This window comes from Callithrix jacchus, chromosome 15, assembly GCF_049354715.1.
Source record: "Callithrix jacchus isolate 240 chromosome 15, calJac240_pri, whole genome shotgun sequence".
Taxonomy (NCBI): Eukaryota; Metazoa; Chordata; class Mammalia; order Primates; family Cebidae; genus Callithrix; species Callithrix jacchus.
In genome coordinates, this window is record NC_133516.1 from 81,214,344 (window position 1) to 81,233,440 (window position 19,097).

General features: G+C 45.2%; 1 non-coding gene across 1 annotated transcript; it reads left to right on the plus strand.

Annotated features, from left to right (window-relative positions):
- The first annotated feature begins 16,472 nt into the window (after positions 1–16,472).
- Positions 16,473–16,532, plus strand: LOC118148168 (U7 small nuclear RNA). Its single transcript, XR_004734947.1, has one exon. It is a non-coding gene; the product is annotated as a U7 small nuclear RNA (small nuclear RNA).
- Positions 16,533–19,097: the final 2,565 nt, after the last annotated feature.

The window sequence follows — 19,097 nt, forward strand, 5'->3', positions numbered from 1 at the left end:
CCTGCACATCCCAAATAGTCATGGTTTTCTTCCTCTTCTCCAAAATGAGCATGATTATGATTAAAACTGCCAGTTCCAGCTACCTTCTTCAGCTTGTTTCTCCTTAGATGAATTTGACCCTCATAGCACAGCACCAGGAGCCTCTCTCTTCAAGATACTCAACTCTACAGTAGCATTTTCTTCCAATTCCTCCCACCAAGATTTTCCTGAAGTCAACCAAATGCTGAGTCATCGACACTGATCCGACACTCCACTCCAGCGGGGCACGCCGCTGACACTGCCTGCTTCATGTTCAGATGGCAAGTGGAGGCTTCCCATATAGCAGGCCTCCCTATAACAGGGTCTCTCGTGTAGGATGTAGCATCTCTTTCTGCCAGGAGTTCCACTCCACCTGCAGAGTCACTGAGGGAGCACACAGCTCTAACCCATTATCAGATAGATTTTCTCTCAGTTGTTTATTTAATGTCTTCCATTCTGCCAGAAAAACAATGAATGATGCTTTCTTCTACAACAGGCACAAATGCAAAACTGCCTGGAAAAAAACAGCATAAAATAGTTCTGTTGGTCAAACCTCTGATATTAAAACGGGCCCTGCCCTGCCCTCGCCTCCCCTCCCCTCCCTTCATTTCCCTTCCTTTCCTTTCCTTTCCTGAGTTTCGCTCTTGTTACCCAGGCTGGAGTGCAATGGCGCGATCTCGGCTCACTGCAACCTCCGCCTCCTGGGTTCAGGCCATTCTCCTGCCTCAGCCTCCTGAGTAGCTGGTATTACACCGTGCCCAGCTAATTTTTTGTATTTTTAGTAGAGGCGGGGTTTCACCATGTTGACCAGGATGGTCTCGATCTCTTGACTTTGTGATCCACCCACCTCGGCCTCCCAACATGCTGGGATTACAGGCTTGAGCCACTGCGCCCGGCCTCTTTTTTTTTTTTTTTTTTTAATTTGAGTCAGGGTCTAGCTCTGTCACCTAGGCTGGAGTGCAGTGGCAATGACCTCAATTCACTGCAACCTCTGCCTCCCAGGTTTAAGTGATCCTCCCACCTCAGACTCCCGAGTAACCGGGACTATAGATGTGTGCCACCATGCCCAATAATTTTGTAATTTTTGTAGAGACAGAGTTTCACCATCTTGCCCAGGCTGGCCTCGATCTCCTGGGTTCAAGTGATCTGTCCTCCTTGGCCTTCCAAAGTGCTGAGGTTACAGTCATGAGCCACCACATCTGGCCTGTCATCCTCATTTTACAGAATAAACTGAGGCTCAGGAGAAGTGTTTGCCTAGTGCCATAGCCTAGACAAGTGGAGAGCTGAGACTTAAACTCAGCCATGTAGATCCACTCAGAATGCCCTGCCCAATGCAGTCTCTTGCTCTGCTACAAGCCATGATTGTCCTAATAGGAAAAATGGGAGGATGGGGGACCTTAGGCCTGGGGGCATCAGAGCAAGCTGTCCGCATGGCCCTTTCCTGAGAATACCATCAACTCATCCCCACTGGAGGAAGAGACAGTCTGTTTATCTAGTCTATTATTTCATTAGATAAATTTAATGATAGCAACACACTATAATAACTTGTCTTCTGTGTAATTTTTTTTTCCTTTTAGAAATAATTTAAATTTCCATTTGAACAAAAACTAAGTCACTCAAGGATATGCATTTTGACAGAGTGACTCAAATCTTCCTCCAAATCTGTCCTCTAGGGGCTTCCTGAAGCTCATAGTCTGGAGTCAATGCAGGACAATAATCCTGGCCAGATGGGTGGTGTCTGACCACAGGACTCAGGGTGGGTAGCCCCGCTACAGTGGGCCGTCACCATTTATGCTCCAGCGAGAGCCTGTGAGAATGTACAAAATGTGCCATGTGGCAAGCTTAGGCCCCAGTAAAGGAACGCACAATCTCCTTACCATTAGCCTCTCAGACGAAACCCCAAGTTAACAAAAACAGGGCTCCGAGGGAAGGAGTGCTCAAAAAATATGGACGAAGTAGAGTTTCAAGGATTATGGACCACATATAATAAATGTCACTCAAACGATGCCCTATGATTTCTCTTTTATGCTTCCCATAGTTTCAAGCAAGAGGTCTCAATTAATAAATGACAGATTTTCAAAAAATGCTCTAAAATGATGATTACATCCAAGAATAAATAACTGGATCAATACACATCTCAATTACTTAAAAAGTTACACTAGACTAGCCGGGCGCGGTGGCTCACGCCTGTAATCCCAGCACTTTGGGAGGCCGAGGCGGGTGGATCATGAGGTCAAGAGATCGAGACCATCCTGGTCAACAAGGTGAAACCCCGTCTCTACTAAAAATACAAAAAATTAGCTGGGCACGGTGGCGCATGTCTGTAGTCCCAGTTACCCAGGAGGCTGAGGCAGGAGAATTGCCTGAACCCAGGAGGCGGAGGTTGCGGTGAGCCGAGATCCCGCCATTGCACTCCAGCCTGGGTAACGAGTGAAACTCCGTCTCAAAAAAAAAAAAAAAAAAAAATTCACCTATCAAACTGAGCATATTTTGTAAATTTTTAAATTGTCATCAAATTATTTTTCTTTTTAGATATAAAAAAATTTTTGAGACAACGTCTTGTTCTGTCACCTAGGGTGTAATATAGTGGTGTGATCATGGCACACTGCAGTTTCAAACTCCTGAGGCAAAGCAATCCTCTCACCTCGCCCTTACGGGAGCTGGGACAACATACAGGTGGGTGCCAGCATGCTTTCAATTTTTGCAGAGATGTGGGTCTCCCTATGCTGCCCAGCTGGCCTCGAGCTCCTGGGCTCAAGGGATCCTCCTGCCTCAGCTTCCCAAAGTGCTGGGATTATAGGTGTGAACCATCACACTAGACCTGTCATCAAATTCAATTTTGAAAACAGAACATGAAAATCTTCTAAATCTGATGAAACTGGCACAGACTTTTTGGCTATCGGGCAGTATGTCTCAGACATACTACATATGGGGTATGTAAATCTATGTACATACATAGCGCAATTACACCTCCAGAAATTCAACCTAAGGATCATTATGATCCTGCAGATTTGAGAAGACCGAACTAGAAACCACTGGAATGTCCAGCCACAGGGCAGTGGATAACAGCTTCGGGCACACCCACACAGTGGACAGGGCAGACACTCTCCTAACTCCACTACCTGATTGACCAAATTAACTGACATTCTCTGCTCTCCTATAAAACACCAGTAGTTGACAGAACTTTTAGATAATCTGTACATTTGTGTTCTGAAAAATTTAAAGCATCCTGCATAAGACTCAGCTACATTCATTCTAAACACCCATTTATGCCAGTTGTATCTGTTAGTAAAAGCCTGGAGGCTGGGCACAGTGGCTCATATCTGTAATCCCAGCACTTTGGGAGGCCGAGGTAGGTGGATCACCTGACAGCAGGAGTTTCAGACCGGTCTGGTAAACATGGTGAAACTCCATCTCTACTAAAAATATAAAAATTAGGGCCGGGCGTGGTGGCTCACGCCTGTAATCCCAGCACTTTGGGAGGCCAAGGCGGGTGGATCACGAGGTCAAGAGATCGAGACCATCCTGGCCAACATGGTAAAACGCTGTCACTACTAAAAATACAAAAAATTAGCTGGGCACGGTGGCGTGTGCCTGTAATCCCAGCTACTCAGGAGGCTGAGACAAGAGACTCACTTGAACCCGGCAGGTGAAGGTTGCAGTGAGCCAAGATCATGCCACTGCCCTCTCGCTGGGCAAGAGAATGAGACTCCATCTCAAAAAAAAAAAAGGTGATGTATCCTAGAACCACAGACCACAGAGGGGGACTCACAGTGGTTTCATTCCATCAAATAAATTCTTTTTGGATGGTGCAAATACAGGATTTGATGAAAAGAGTCCTAAGTTCAAATAATAGAATATGATACTAATATATAGATACAACGGTTTATTTAGTTTTTGAGATAGAGTCTCTCTCTGTTGCCCAGACTTGAGTGCAGTGGCACAATCACAGCTCACTGCAACCTCAACCTCACAGGTTCAAGTAATCCTCCCACTTTAGCACACCTGGCTAATTTGTTGTTGTTGTTGACCAGGCTGGTCTTGAACTCCTGGATTCAAATACTCAAATGAAAATGAAAAAAAAAAAAAAAAAAAAAGCTGGGCGTGGTGGTTTAAGCCTATAATCCCAGCACTTTAGGAGGCTGAGGCGGGTGGATCACAAGTCAAGAGATCGAAACCATCCTGGTCAACATGGTGAAACCCCATCTCTACTAAAAATACAAAAATTAGCTGGGCATGGTGGCGCGCGCCTGTAGTCCCAGCTACTCGGGAGGCTGAGGCAGGAGAATTGCTTGAACCCAGGAGGTGGAGGTTGTGGTGAGCCGAGATCGCGCCATTGCACTCCAGCCTGGGTAACAAGAGCAAAACTGTCTCAAAAAAAAAAACAAAAAACAAATACTCAAATGATTTTCCTGCTTGGCTCTCCCAAAATGCTGGAATTCCAGGTGTGAGCCATCACACCTAGCCTCGAAGTATTAAAATTATCTGTAGCACATGTGAATAGACTTTGTGAACTGTACAAGAACTTTAAAGTCATAATTGGCATCCACCTGAGGACCATAGCAAAGTTAGGCTTTTGCAGGAATCTCAGTCACCAGTAAATATTCACTAAACACTGACTCTTTTTCAGGTCCTGGACTGTGTACAGAGACAGATTCTGTAGTAGCTATCAATATCCCACTAACTATGATCATTTGAATAGAAGGTGCCTGGGGGTGGGGGGTCATCAACTCCAACATCTAATTCAGACAATGCCGACCCCCAGCCCATCTGGCGCCAACCCCATAGGCACTCTAAGCCATTGTTGCCAATTCTCTCTGAGCAACACTTGAAAAACCTAATCCCTGATAAAGAACAGCTGAAAGCTACACTGCAGGCCAAGCTACATAACAATTCCAAATGTAGATTTTCTAATTGTTTGACAATTAAAAAAAAAAAAAACAATTTAAATGATACCAGGCCTGGGCGCTCCTGCCTGCAACCCCAGCACTTTGGGAGGTCAGGAGGTCAAGACCTGCCTGGCTAACATGGTAAAACCTGGTCTCTACTAAAAAAAACCCCACACACACAAATTACCTGAGAGTGGTGGCATGTGCCTGTAATCCCAGTTACTTGGGAGGCTGAGGCCTAAGAATCACTTGAACCCAGAAGGCAGAGGTTGCAGTGAGCCGAGATTGGGCTGCTGTATTCTAGCTGGGGTGACAGAATGTGAGACCCCGTCTCCAAAAAAATAAATACCAAAAGTGAAGAGCTTTTAAAAACAGATATATGTGAGACCGGGCACCGTGGTTCACGCCTGTAATCCCAACACTTTGGGAGGCTGAGGTGAGCGGATCACCTGAGGTCAGGGGTTTAGACCAGCCTGACCAACATGGTGAAACCCCATCTATATTAAAAATACAAAAATTACCGAGGTATTGTGGTGGCCGCATGTAATCCTAGCTACTCAGGAGAGTGAAGGAGGAAAATTGCTTGAGCCTGGGAGGCAGAGGTTACAGTGAGCTAAGATCCATTGTACTCCAGACGAGAGGACAAGAGCGACACTCCATCTCAAAAAAATAAAAATAAAGGCTGGGTGCAGCGGCTCACACCTGTAATCCCAGCACTTTGGGAGGCCCAGGCAGCAGTTTGATTGAGACCAACCTGACCAACATGGTGAAACCTCATCTCTACTAAAAATAACAAAATTAGGCGTGGTGGCGCATGCCAGTAGTCCCAGTTACTCAGGTGGCTGAGGCAGGAGGATCACTTGAACCCATAAGGCAGAGGTTGTGCAGTAAACCGAGATCTCTCACCATTGCACTCCAGCCAATCCCAGCTACTCAAGAGGCTAAGGCAGGAGAATTGCTTGAACCTGGGAGGTGGAGGTTGTAGTGAGCCAAGATCACACCACTTCACTCCAGCCAAGGTGACAGAGCGAGACTTCGTCTCAAAAAATATATATATATATGGAAAAAGTCACCCAAAGAGCATGAAATTTAAAATGAAATGTTTAGATATGGATTGTTTCTTCTTATTTCCCCCATTTGTTAGTAACTATCAGGCTGTATGTGTAAGGTCTCATGCCTGTAATCCTAGCACCTTGGGAGGCCAAGGCGGGAGGCGTGCTTAAGCTCAGGAGTTCCAGACCAATCTGGACAACATGTCTAGACTTAATCTCTACAAAAAATAAAAATAAAATAAATTAGCCAGGTGTGATGGCGTGCATCTGTAGTCCCAGCTACATGGGAGGCAAGGTAGGAGGAAACTTGAGCCAGGGAGATCGAGGCTGCAATGGAGTCATAATCCGCCTGGGCGACAGAGTGAAACCCTGTTTCAAAAAACAAACAAAAACCAACCATCTGCAGTTCTCCACCATGTCAAATAAACATATTAGGAACAAGAAACAGAGGCTGAAGTCTCACTTCAGGGGTAGCTATTCCTACTATCTTGCTAGACTTTTAAAGGTATTCAGTAATACACTATAGCAGAAGAGCAAAGGATGTTTGTTGTTGTTTTCTGAGACAGAATCCTGCACTGTCACCTAGGGTGGAGTGCAGTACCTTGGCTCACTGCAACCTCCGCCTTCCGGGTTGAAGCAACTCTCCTGCCTCAGCCTCCCGAGTAGCTGGGATTACAGGCACCTGCCACCACGCCCAGCTAATTTTTGTATTTTTAGTAAAGATGGGATTTCACCATGTTGGCCAGGCTGGTCTTGAAATCCTGATCTTGTGATCCACCTGCCTTGGCCTCCTAAAGTGCTGAGTTTACAGGCGTGAGCCACTGTGCCAAGCTGGTTTTGTTTTCTCTTTTTCTTTTCTTCTTCTTTTTTATTTGAAATGGAGTTTCGCTCTTGTTACCCAGGCTGGAGTGCAATGGCGCGATTTCGACTCACCGCAACCTCCGCCTCCTGGGTTCAGGCAATTCTCCTGCCTCAGCCTCCTGAGTAGCTGTGATTACAGGCACGCGCCACCGTGCCCAGCTAATATTTTGTATTTTTAGTAGAGATGGGGTTTCACCATGTTGACCAGGATGGTCTCTATCTCTTGACCTCGTGATCCACCCGCCTCGGCCTCCCAAAGTGCTGCGATTACAGGCGTGAGCCACCGCGCCCGGCCAGGAGAATTACTCGAACCCAGGAGGCAGAGGTTGTATAGTGAGCCGAGATCTCTGGCCATTGCACTTCAGCCTGGGTAACAAGAGCAAAACTCCCATCTCAAGAAAAAAAAAAGAAGAAAAAGTCTTTTACATTTTGGATCTATTCATCCATTCTACAGAAATCAAAACTGGATATTATGGGTATGGTTTAGACAAGAAACTGGAATAAGTGCACCCACTCTCCAAGAAAGGCTTTATGCCCATGGCCAAAAAATTGCAAAGCGAGGCTGAGTATAATGGCTCACGCCTATCATTCCAGCACTTTTGTATGCTGAAGTAGGCGGATCACTTGAATACAGGAATTTGAGACCAGCCCGGGCATCGTGGCAAAACCCTGTCTCTACAGAACGTACAAAAAAATGAACCTGTAGTCCCATCTACTTGGAAGGCTGAGGTGGGAGGATCATTCCAGCCCAGGAGGTTGAGGATACATTCGCTCGAGACTGTGACACTGCACTCCATGCACTCCAGCCTGAGTGACAGAGCAAGACTCTATCTCAAAAAAATGGCAAAGTGAATATACTGTTGTAAATTTAAAATAAAATGTTTAGATATATATGTATCATATTTTATTATTATCCACATTAACTCACTTCTTCAAAAACTAAACATCTATGATTCCCTAACATAAAATAAATATATACAGCTTCTGAAAACATGGTAGAAGGCCAGGAGCAGTGGCTCACACCTGTAATCCCAGCATTTTGGGAGGCCAAGGTGGAAGGATTACTTAAGCCCAAGAGTTTGAGACCACCCTGGGTGACATAGGGAGACCCTGTCTCTACAAAACAATTTTTTTTTTTTTTTGAGACAGAGTTTTGCTCTTGTTACCTGGGCTGGAGTGCAATGGCGTGATCTCAGCTCACCGCAACCTCCGCCTCCTGGGTTCAGGCCATTCTCCTGCCTCAGCCTCCTGAGTAGCTGGGATTACAGGCACGTGCCACCATGCCCAGCTAATTTTTTGTATTTTTAGTAGAGATGGGGTTTCACCATGTTGACCAGGATGGTCTCAATCTCTTGACCTCGTGATCCACCTGCCTCGGCCTCCCAAAGTGCTGGGATTACAGGCGTTAGTTGCCGCGCCTGGCTCTACAAAACAATTTTTAAAAAATTAGTTGAGCATGGTGGCATGCACCTGTGGTCCCAGCTACTTGGGAGGCTGAAGTGGGAGGATCACTTGATCCCAGGATTTTGAGGTTCCAGTGAGTTACGATTATGCCACTGCACTCCAGCCTGGGTGACAGAGTGAGAGCCTGTTTCAAAGAAAAGAATAAATAAAAACCAAAAAATAACACAGTAGAAAAAATGACTGATAGGCTAAAATACTGATAATACATTTATGTGAAAAAAAGATTAGAGCAAAATGTCCAGTACATTCACATCTTAGTAAATGTGCCTTTGTTTCATATGACTAAATAGAAATCCAACAGGAGTATACTACAAAATCCTGACAATTCCTCCCAGACATGAACTAACAGATAATTTTATTTTCTTCCGTTTGCTTTCCCAGGATTTTCCAAATCTTCTAAAACTAAGATTACTTTTGTTATTTATTTATTTATTGAAACAATGACTCACTCATTGCCACTCAGGCTGGAGTGCATTGGTGCTATCTCAGCTCACTGCAACCTCTGCCTCCCAGGTTCAAGTGATTCTCCTGCCTCAGCCTCCCAAGTAGCTGAGATTACAGGAGTTACAGGAGTGTGCCACCACGCCCGGCTAATTTTGTATTTTTAGTAGAGATGAGGCTTCATCATATTGGCCAGGCTGGTCTTGAACTCCTGGCCTCAAGAAATCAGACCACCTTGGCCTTCCAAAGTGCTGGAATTACACACATGAACCACCGTATCTAGCCTAAGATTATATAATCAGAAGAACTATTACTTAAGTTTTTGTTAAGTCTTTCAAACTCTTCTTGTGGAAATGCTACTAAATGCATAATCAAAAAATGATTGGGGGCTGGGTGTGGTGGCTCATGCCTGTAATTCCAGCACTTTGAGGGCCTAGGCGAGCGGATCATGAGGTCAGGAGTTCAAGGGTAAAACCCTGTCTCTACTAAAAATACAAAAATTAGCCGGCATGGTGGTGCACGCCTGTAATCCCAGCTACTCAGGAGGCTGAGGCAGGAGAATCATTTGAACTTGGTAGGGGGAGATAACTGTGAGCTGAAATCACGCCATTGCACTCCAGCCTGGGCAACAGAGCAAGACTCTATCTCAAAAGGAAAAAAGAAAGATTGTGAAGAAAAAGGCCTTTGGCACTACATAAGCACATGGAGGTCACTCAGTGAGACAAAAACTCAGTTTCTTTCTTTCTTTTTCTTTTTTTTTTTTTTTGAGACGCAGTTTCGCTCTTGTTACCCAGGCTGGAGTGCAATGGTGTGATCTCAGCTCACCATAGCCTCTACCTCCTGGGTTCAGGCAATTCTCCTGCCTCAAAAACTCAGTTTCTTTTGAGAATAGACTGCAGTGACGCAGAACAAACATGGAAATGATTGAATTTCCTCTGCAGGATAAACCACAGAGGAGTGCATAGCACCCTGGTCACCCGGGAGAACACACACGAAGGAGGAAGGGAGGCAGGGCAGAGCCGGGGGAAGGCTCTGGAAAGGTCAGAGCCTGGGTTGATCCTGTTGAGATCTCTGACTCCTTTCTGCTCATCTTCTATCAGAGCTGCTCACACTTTTTAGACCCTAGGGCCTTGGTGACAAAATGTTATTTAACAAGAGAACAGGGTGCACAGGACAAGCACCTCTGTTAAAAGGTGCTGTATCCTAGAACCACAGGGGACTCACCGTGGTTTCATTCCGTCACATGAATTCTTTCTGAATGGTGTAAATATGGAATTTGATGCAAAGAGTCCTAAGCTCAAATAACAGAATTTGATAGGAAGACATAGATACAACAGTTTATTTCATTTTTGAGATAGGGTATCCCTTTGTTGCCCAGACTGGAGTGCAGTGGCACAACCACAGCTCACTGCAACCTCGACCTTCCACCTTAGCTTACTGAGTAGCTACAGACACTGTCACCACACCTGGCTAATTTTTGTTGTTGTTGTTGAGATGGTGTCTCCTCCCTATGTTGCCCAGGCTGGACTCAAACAATCTTCCTGTTTGGGTCTACCAAAAATGCTGGAATTCCAGGTGTGAGCCACCACACCCAGCCTTGAGTTCTTAAAATTATCTGTAGCACATGTGAATAGAGTTTATGAACTGTACAAAAACTTTAAAGTGGCCGGGCGCGGTGGCTCACACCTATAATCCCAGCACTTTGGGAGGCCGAGGCGGGTGGATCACAAGGTCAAGAGATCGAGGCAATCCTGGTCAACAAGGTGAAACACCATCTCTACTAAAAATACAAAAATTAGCTGGGCATGGTGGTGCGTGCCTGTAGTCCCAGCTACTCGGGAGGCTGAGGCAGGAGAATTGCTTGAACCCAGGAGGCGGAGGTTGTGAGATCGCGCCATTGCACTCCAGCCTGGATAACAAGAGCAAAACTCCGTCTCAAATTAAAAAAAAAAAAAAAAAAAAAAAACTTTAAAGTTATAATCAGCATCCACCTGAGAACCTTGTAGCAGAGTTAGGCGTTTGCAGGAATCTTAGCCAGCCAGTAAATACACACTAAACACTGACTCTTTTCCAGGTCCTGGGCTGTGTACAAAGATTATAGATTCTGCAGTAATCGTCAGTAGCCCCCGGCTATGATCATTTGAATACGAAAGTTGCCTGGGGGTGAGGAGTCATCAACTCCTACATCTAATTCAGGCAATGCAGACCCCCAGCCCATCTGGCACCAACCCCATAGGCACTCTAAGCCATTGTTGCCAATTCTTTCTGAGCAACACTTGAGAAACCTAGTCCCTGACAAAGAACAGGAGGAAGTTACACTGCAAGCCAAGCTACATATCAATTCCAAATGTAAATTTTCTAATTGTTTGATAATTAAAAAAATACAATTTAAACAATAACGGGAATGGGCCAGGTGTGGTAGGGTGTGGTGGCTCTTGCCTGTAACTCTTGAGGTCAAAAGGTGGAGACCAGCCTGGCTAACTTGGAGACACCTGGTCTCTCCTAAAAATAAAAAATAAAAAAATTAGCTTAGCTTGGTGGCATGCACTCATAATCCCAGTTACTCAGAAGGCTGAGGCCTGAGAATCACTTGAACCCAGGAAGTGGAGGTGGCAGTGAGCCAGGATTGTGCTGCTGCCTGGACGACAGAATGAGATCCTGTCTCCAAAAAATAAATAAACAATAATTTAAAAAAACAAGAGTAAAGAGCTTTCAAAAACAGATATATGGGAGACCAGCTGCGGTGGGTCACTCCTATAATCCTAGCATCTTGGGAGGGCGAGGCAGGCGGATCACCCAAGGTCAGGAGTTTGAGACCAGCCTAGCCAACATGGTGAAACCACCTCTCTACTAAAAACACAAAAATTAGCCGATCTTTGTGGCGGGTGTCTGTAATCCCAGCTATTCAGGAGGCTGAGGCAGGAGAATCACTTGAGCCTGGGAGGCAGAGATTTCAGTGAGCCAAGATCATGCCATTGTACTCCAGCCTGATGGACAAAATCGAGACTCCATCTAAAAAAAAAAAAAAAAAAAAAAATCCGAACATGGTGGCTCACACCTGTAATCCCAGCACTTTGGGAGGCCGAGGAGGGTGGATCACGAAGTCAGGAGTTCGAGATCAGCCTTACCAACATAGTGAAACTAAATAAACAAAAATTAGCCAGGCTTGGTTGTGGGCATCTGTAATCCCAGCTGCTCAAGAGACTGAGGCAGGAGACTCGCTTGAACCCTGGAGGCAGAGATTACAGTTAGCCGATTTCACACCACTGCACTCCAGCCTGGCAACAAAGTGAGACTGTCTCAAAAAAAAAAAAAAAAATGCTGGCAGGGCATGGTAGTGGCTCATACCTGTAATCCCAGCATTTTGGGAGACCAAGGCAGGAGCATCACTTGAACCCAAGAGGTCGAGGCTGAAATGAGCTATGTTTGCACTCCAACCTGGAAAACAGAGGGAGACCCTGTATTAAAAAAAGAAATAGAAAAAAAAGAAAAGCAAATGCTCAAGTTTTACCTTAAAGTCTATGATTTACTTGGTTATATGTAGTAAGTTGAGTGGTCATTCCCATAAAGGTATTTTCATGTCCTATAAACTGTGAATTTAACTTATTTGGGAAAAGGGTATTTGCAGATATAATTAAAAATCTCAGATGAGATTATCACGGATTAGCTCAGTAGCCCTAAATCCAACTACAAGTGTCCTTTTAAGAGATACCCAGAGGGGCCGGGTGTGGTGGCTCATGCCTGTAATCTCAGCACTTTGGGAGGCTGAGGCAGGCGGATCACCTGAGGTCAGGAGTTCAAGACCAGCCTGGCCAACATGGTGAAACCCTGTCTTTAAAAAAAAAAAAAAAAGAGATATCCAGAGAAGAGTCCCATGAAGAAGAGGAAGAGGTGACGAGAAGATGGCGGCAGAAATTGCAACTATGCAGTTGCAAGGCAAAGAACATCAGAACAACCAGAAGCTGGAAGAGACAAGGCAGGATTTTTCCTTACAGCCTTGAGAAGAACTTGACCCTGCTGACACCTTGGTTTTAGACTTCTAGGCTCCAGAATTGCGACAGAAGTGAATGTGATTTCAGGTAACAAGCGTTTGTTTGTTGGTTGGTTGCTTGCTTGGTTGTTTTTGAGATGGAGTCTCGCTCTATCTTCCAGGCTTGAGTGCAATGGTGCACTCTGGGCTAATTGCAACCTCCATGCCTCCCAGGTTCTAGTGATTCTCCTCCCTCAGCCTCCTGAGTAGCTGGAATTATAGGCATGCACCACCACATCCAACTAATTTTTGTATTTTTAGTAGAGACGGGGTTTCACCATGTTGGTCAGGCTGGTCTGAACTCCTGACCTCATCATCTGCTTGCCTCGGCTTCCCAAAGTGCTGGGATTATAGGCGTTAGCTACCACATCCAGCCTTTTTTGTAATTTGGTTATTTGTTGTGACAGACACAGAAAACTAATACAGTTGGAAGGCGAGGGGCTGCTCCTTTGCACATTTTTGTTTTTTAGACAGGGTCTCACTGTCACCTAAGCTGGAGTGCAGTAGCATAATCACAGCTCACTGCAGCCTTGACCTTCTGGGTTCAAGTGATTGTCCAGCCTCAGGCTCTGGAGCTGGAGAAGCTAAGACTAGAGGCACACACCACCACATCACCACACTCAGGTAATTACAATTTTTTATTTAGAGATGAGAGTCTCACTATGTTGCTTAGGCTGGTCTCAAACTCACAGGTTTAAGTGATTCTCCTTCCTTGGCCTCCCACAGTGTTGGGATTACAGATTGAGCCACAATGCCTGGCCACATTTGTACCTTTTTCTTTTTTTTTTGAGACAGTCTTGCTCTGCTCTGTCACCCAGGCTGAAGTGCACTGGCACGATTTCTGCTCACTGAAACCTTGCCTCCTGGGTTCAAGTGATTCTTATGCCTCGGCCTCCTGAGTAGCTGAGACTATAGGCACACACCACCAGGCCTAATTATTTTATATTTTTAGTAGAGAGAGGGTTTCACCATGTTGCCCAGGCTGGTCTTGAACTCCTAAACTCAGACAATCCACCCGCCTTGGCCTTCCAAGGTGCTAAAATTACAGGCGTGAACCACCACGCCCAGCCCACATTTGTACCTTTTTAACCACTTCCTAGGTGATTCTAACGTGCAGCCAGGATTGGGGACCACTGGAATAGGGCATGTCAGGAGCATCTCCCTCTGGCAGTTTTCCTCAGCTTAGTGTCCGACCTACCCTCTGCGGGAAGACTGAGCTCGTTCGGAAAAAACCGGACCGCAGGCTAGAGGAAATTCCTTAAGTTCAGGCTTTATTGAGAGGAAAGAGCCTCCGGGCGGACCAGCCGGGACGAAAAGGAAAAATGGCCGCGCCGCTCAGAGGGGCAGGGTTGTTTTATAGGGGGCTGAAGGGCTGAGGGGTGGGGAAGCCAAAAGCCGAGGTGGTGGGCAACTGTTGGTCAGTTTGAACTGCTGGGCGGGAAGCTGGGCGGCGGGAGGGCTAGGGCCGGTATGTAAAGTGAGAGATAAGGGAGCCTCTTTGTGGGGGAGGGAAAGAGAGAGATTTTGCGGTAGGGGCAGAGTTTTCCAAACACTTAGGTTCTAAATGCTTTTTGCAATATCAAAATATCTTCTTTTCCATTTTTAATTTTAATCTTAATTGTTTTTTTATACAGGGTATCGCTATGTTACCTAAGCTAGACTGGATCTCCTGGCCTCAAATGACCCTCCAGTCTCAGCCTCCTGAGTAGCTGGGATTACAAGCACACACGAGTATGCCTGGCTATCGTGATGTTTTCTTAATTCGATTTTTATCGTTTTTTAGCAAAGCAAATATTTGACACACTATGAGAACAACCAGGGTAAACAAACTTTATGGTAAGAAAATAAAAATCTGGGCCAGGTGCGGTGGCTCAAGCCTGTAATCCCAGCACTTTGGGAGGCCGAGGCGGGTAGATCACGAGGTCAAGAGATCCAGACCATCCTGGTCAACATGGTGAAACCTCGTCTCTACTAAACATACAAAAAATTAGCTGGGCATGGTGGCGCGTGCCTGTAATCCCAGCTACTCAGGAGGCTGAGGCAGGAGAATGACCTGAACCCAGGAGGCGGAGGTTGCGGTGAGCCAAGATCCACTCCAGCCTGGGTAACAAGAGCGAAACTCTCTCAAAAAAAAAAAAAAGAAAAGAAAAGAAAAATCTGGCCAGGCATGGTGGTTCAAGCCTATAACCCCAGCACTTTGGGAGGCCGAGGCAGGTGGATTACCTGAGGTCAGAAGTTCAGAACCAGCCGGGCCAACATGGTGAAACCCTATCTCTACTAAAAAATATAAAAATTAGCTGGGCATAGTGGCTCATGCTTGTAATCCCAGCTACTTGAAAGGCTGAGGTAGGAGAATTGCTTGAACCAGGACCCAGGAGGCGGAGGCTGCAGTGAGTGGAGATTGCACCACTGCATTCCAGCCTAGGCTACAGAGTGAGACTCCATCTAAAAAAAAAAAGAAAACAAACTTAGCCTGGTGTGGTGGCAGGCGCCTGTAATCCCAGCTACTTGAGAGGCTGAGACAGGAGAATTGCTTGAACCAGGGAAGCAGAGGTTGCCGTGAGTTGAGATCACGCCATTGCACTCTAGCCTGGGCAACAAGAGCAAAACTCCATCTAAAAAAAATTAAAAAATAGCTTTATGAGACTGCATATAGGTATCTATATCTGTTTTTTGAGACAGAGTTTCGCTCTTGTTACCCAGGCTGGAGTGCAATGGCGTGATCTCTGCTCACCGCAACCTCTGCCTCCTGGGTTCAGGCAATTCTCCTGCCTCAGCCTCCTGAGTAGCTGGGATTACAGGCACGCGCCACCATGCCCAGCTAATGTTTTTTTGTATTTTTAGTAGAGATGGGGTTTCACCATGTTGACCAGGATGGTCTCAATCTCTTGACCTCGTGATCCACCCGCCTTGGCCTCCCAAAGTGCTGGGATTACAGGTTTGAGCCACCACGCCCAGCCAATAAATAAATTTTAAAACGGTAAATTAAAGATAACAATTAGTTCTTGGCCAGGCCTCCTGTCACGTGTGGGATCCTGGGCAAGAGTACAAATGGATGTCCACACTTAACATGTCTAAATATGTACAAGTTATAAATCAAGCTAACAGTGAAATATATTCTGTCCTCCTGTTATGACAAATACTCCTATAAAATGGGGTGAAAGACTCGGTCAAAGTCAAAGATCTCAGGCTGCTCAGATTCCTACTGTAGTGTTAGCAGCACCAGGAGAGCTGGCTCAAGCTCCATGGGTCATCCTCCTCACTTCCCACTGCTGGCTCTGTCTGCATGGCAAAGGGCTTTGTGTACAGGCATGAGCCACCCAGCCCCTATGTCCAAGCTCCTTTCCTTTTTTTTTTTTTTTTTTTGAGGTGGAGTCTAGGCTGGAGTGCAGTGGCATAATCTTGGCTCACTGCAACCTCTGCCTCCCAAGTTCAAGCAATTCTTCTGCCTCAACCTCCTGAGTATCTGGGACTACAGGCACACGCCATCTCACCTGGCTAATTTTTGTATTTTTAGTAGAAACGGGGTTTCACCATATTGGCCAGGCTGATCTCTAATTCCTGGCCTTGTGATCTACCCACTTCGGCCTCTCAAAGTTCTGGGATTACAGGCATGAGCCACTGAAGGTGCTCTTGAAACAAACAATTCTTTAATACTGGCATAACAAAGCCTAGTGGGTAAGTACACTGGCTGTAAAGTTCAAGAACTCAGACTCCCAGTGTTACAGCTTTTAGAATTTGTCTAGCAGGCTTTTCGGTTTTTGCCAGAAAGCCCATTAAAAAAAAAAAAAAAAAGAACTCAGACTCCCAATATCCCAAAATCAACATTTTTGAAATATCTAATCTTAAATTACCTAAACTATTTAAAAAGTAAAATAAGAAAAATAATCACTAGCATTTATTATTTACCATATCCTAGGCATTATTCATACAAAAACTAATTTAATCCGTCTGGCAAATCTGTGAGCTAAGTAAGTGTTCTTACCCTACTTAAACTAAAGCACAAAGAGGTTGGATAACTTTGTCAAAGTCAGACAACTTATAATTGGTAGAGCCAGAATTTAAACTCAAGCAGACTGGCTCCAGAGCCCACAGTGTTGCCATACTGTGATGATTAAAGAAGATACTGCAGGTACTTAGCTAAATACTGCATAGTAAGGTACATAGTAAGCTTTCTGCAGATGGCAGTTATGCTTATTATCATCTTAAAAGTTCAGTTTTACTGCTTAGCTCTGATACTAAGTATTGACAATTCTGTATTTTTATTTAATAATGAAAGTGATGAATTGGGAATTGCTTATTTTAACTTGGCCCTAAAATGTATTCAAATGTGTACAGTATTAGAAATATGTCCAACGAATCCAGTCCAATTAAATATATATATATTTTTTGAGATGGAGTTTCACTCTTGTTACCCAGGCTGGAGTGCAATGGCACGATCTCAGCTCACCGCAACCTCCGCCTTCTGGGTTCAAACAATTCTTCTGCCTCAGCCTCCCGAGTAGCTGGGACTACAGGCGCGCACCACTACGCCCAGCTAATTTTTGTATTTTTAGTAGAGACAGGGTTTCACCTTGTTGACCAGGATGGTCTCAATCTCTTGACCTTGTGATCCACCCGCCTCGGCCTCCCAAAGTGCTGGGATTACAGGCTTGAGCCACTGCGCCTGGCCAATTTTTTTTTTTTTTTTTTTGAGACAGTCTTGCTCTGTCACCCAGGCTGGAGTGCAGTGGCGTGATCTTGGTTCACTGCAACCTCTGCCTCCCAGGTTAAAGCAATTCTCCTGCCTCAGCCTCCTGAATAGCTGTGACTACAGGCGCCTGCCACCATGCGCGGCTAATTTTTTGTATTTTTAGTAGAGACGGCGTTTCACCTTGTTAGCCCGGATGGTCTTGATCTCCTGACCTCATGATTCTCCCGCCTCGGCCTCCCAAAGTGCTGGGATTACAGGCGTGAACCACCGTGCCCCGCCCCAATTAAATCTTAATAATTTAGAGGCCAGCCGGGGTGGCTGACACCTATAATCCCAGCACTTTGGGAAGTTAAGGTGGGTGGATCGCTTGAGCTCAGGTGTTTGAGATCAGCCTGAGCAACATAGTGAGAAGCCATCTCTACAAAATACAAAAATAAAAAATACAAATATAAATATAAAGAAGTATCTGGGTGTGGTGGCAGGTGCCTGTAGTCCCAGATACTCGGGAGGCTGAGGTGGGAAGATCACTTGGGCCCTGGAGGTTGAGGCTGCAGTGAGCCATGATCATGCAACTACACTCCAGCCTGGGTGACAGAGCAAGAGCCTGTCTCATTGACTGGTTCTCTTTTTTGTTTTTTTTTTGAGACGGAGTTTTGCTCTGTCACCCAGGCTGGAGTGCAGTGGCGCAGTCTCAGCTCACTGCAGCCTCCACCTCCTGCTTTCAAGTGATTCTCCTGCCTCAGCCTCCCGAGTAGCTGGGACTACAGGCACATACCACCATGCCCAGCTAATTTTTATAACTTTAATAGAGATGGGGTTTCAGCATATTGGTCAGAGTGGTCTCCAATCTCCTGACCTTGTGATCCGCTGGCCTGGGTCTCCCGAAGTGCTGCGATTATAGGCATGCGCCACCATGCCCGGCTGACTGGTTCTCTTTAACAAACTTTTTCCCTTTTATATAATGCAGCAAGGTGTCTCATAGTACCTCTAACAACTTGAGTTTTAAAAGTGTTACAACTGACAGGCAGCACTGAAAGCATGATTTCCCCTCTAATATTATTATTATAAAGTCTTTCCTAAACTGGTCTCCGTGATGGGTCAGAATTAGAAGCTTCATGTGACTTGAAGTTAGAGGTGAGATAATTACAATAGGATGGCACATTGGAAAACAAGTGTCACCGAAAGTGCAACAGAAGAGGTTGAGCTAAACTCCCTGGAGAAATCAAGCAACCCATAGTGGCACTAGAGTCTCTGCCCAGAAAAGTTTTATTCCCACACTCAGAGGGTGTGCCCTCTGGGAACAAAACATATGTTAGCAAATGGCAGAAATAGCACCAGGAATCCCTTTCACAAAAATTTCTATGGTAGGAAGGAAGAGATGAAAAATGTAAATGTTTCTATGGTCCCAAATTTAAACTCTCCACTTTATTAAGTAACTACAACTAGATCATCAGGACTGTTTCAGAGTTTAAAAGGAAAATATTTCCAAACACTTCATGTAATAGAAGCTACACAGAGTAATCAGTTATTGTATGAGCAATATATAAATAAATCCTTATACAGAAACAAGTTAATTGTTGGTAAAAATGAAAGCTACTAGAAGAGCTGCATAAAGGTTTTAAATAGTTTTGGACTAAAGTCATTAAAAA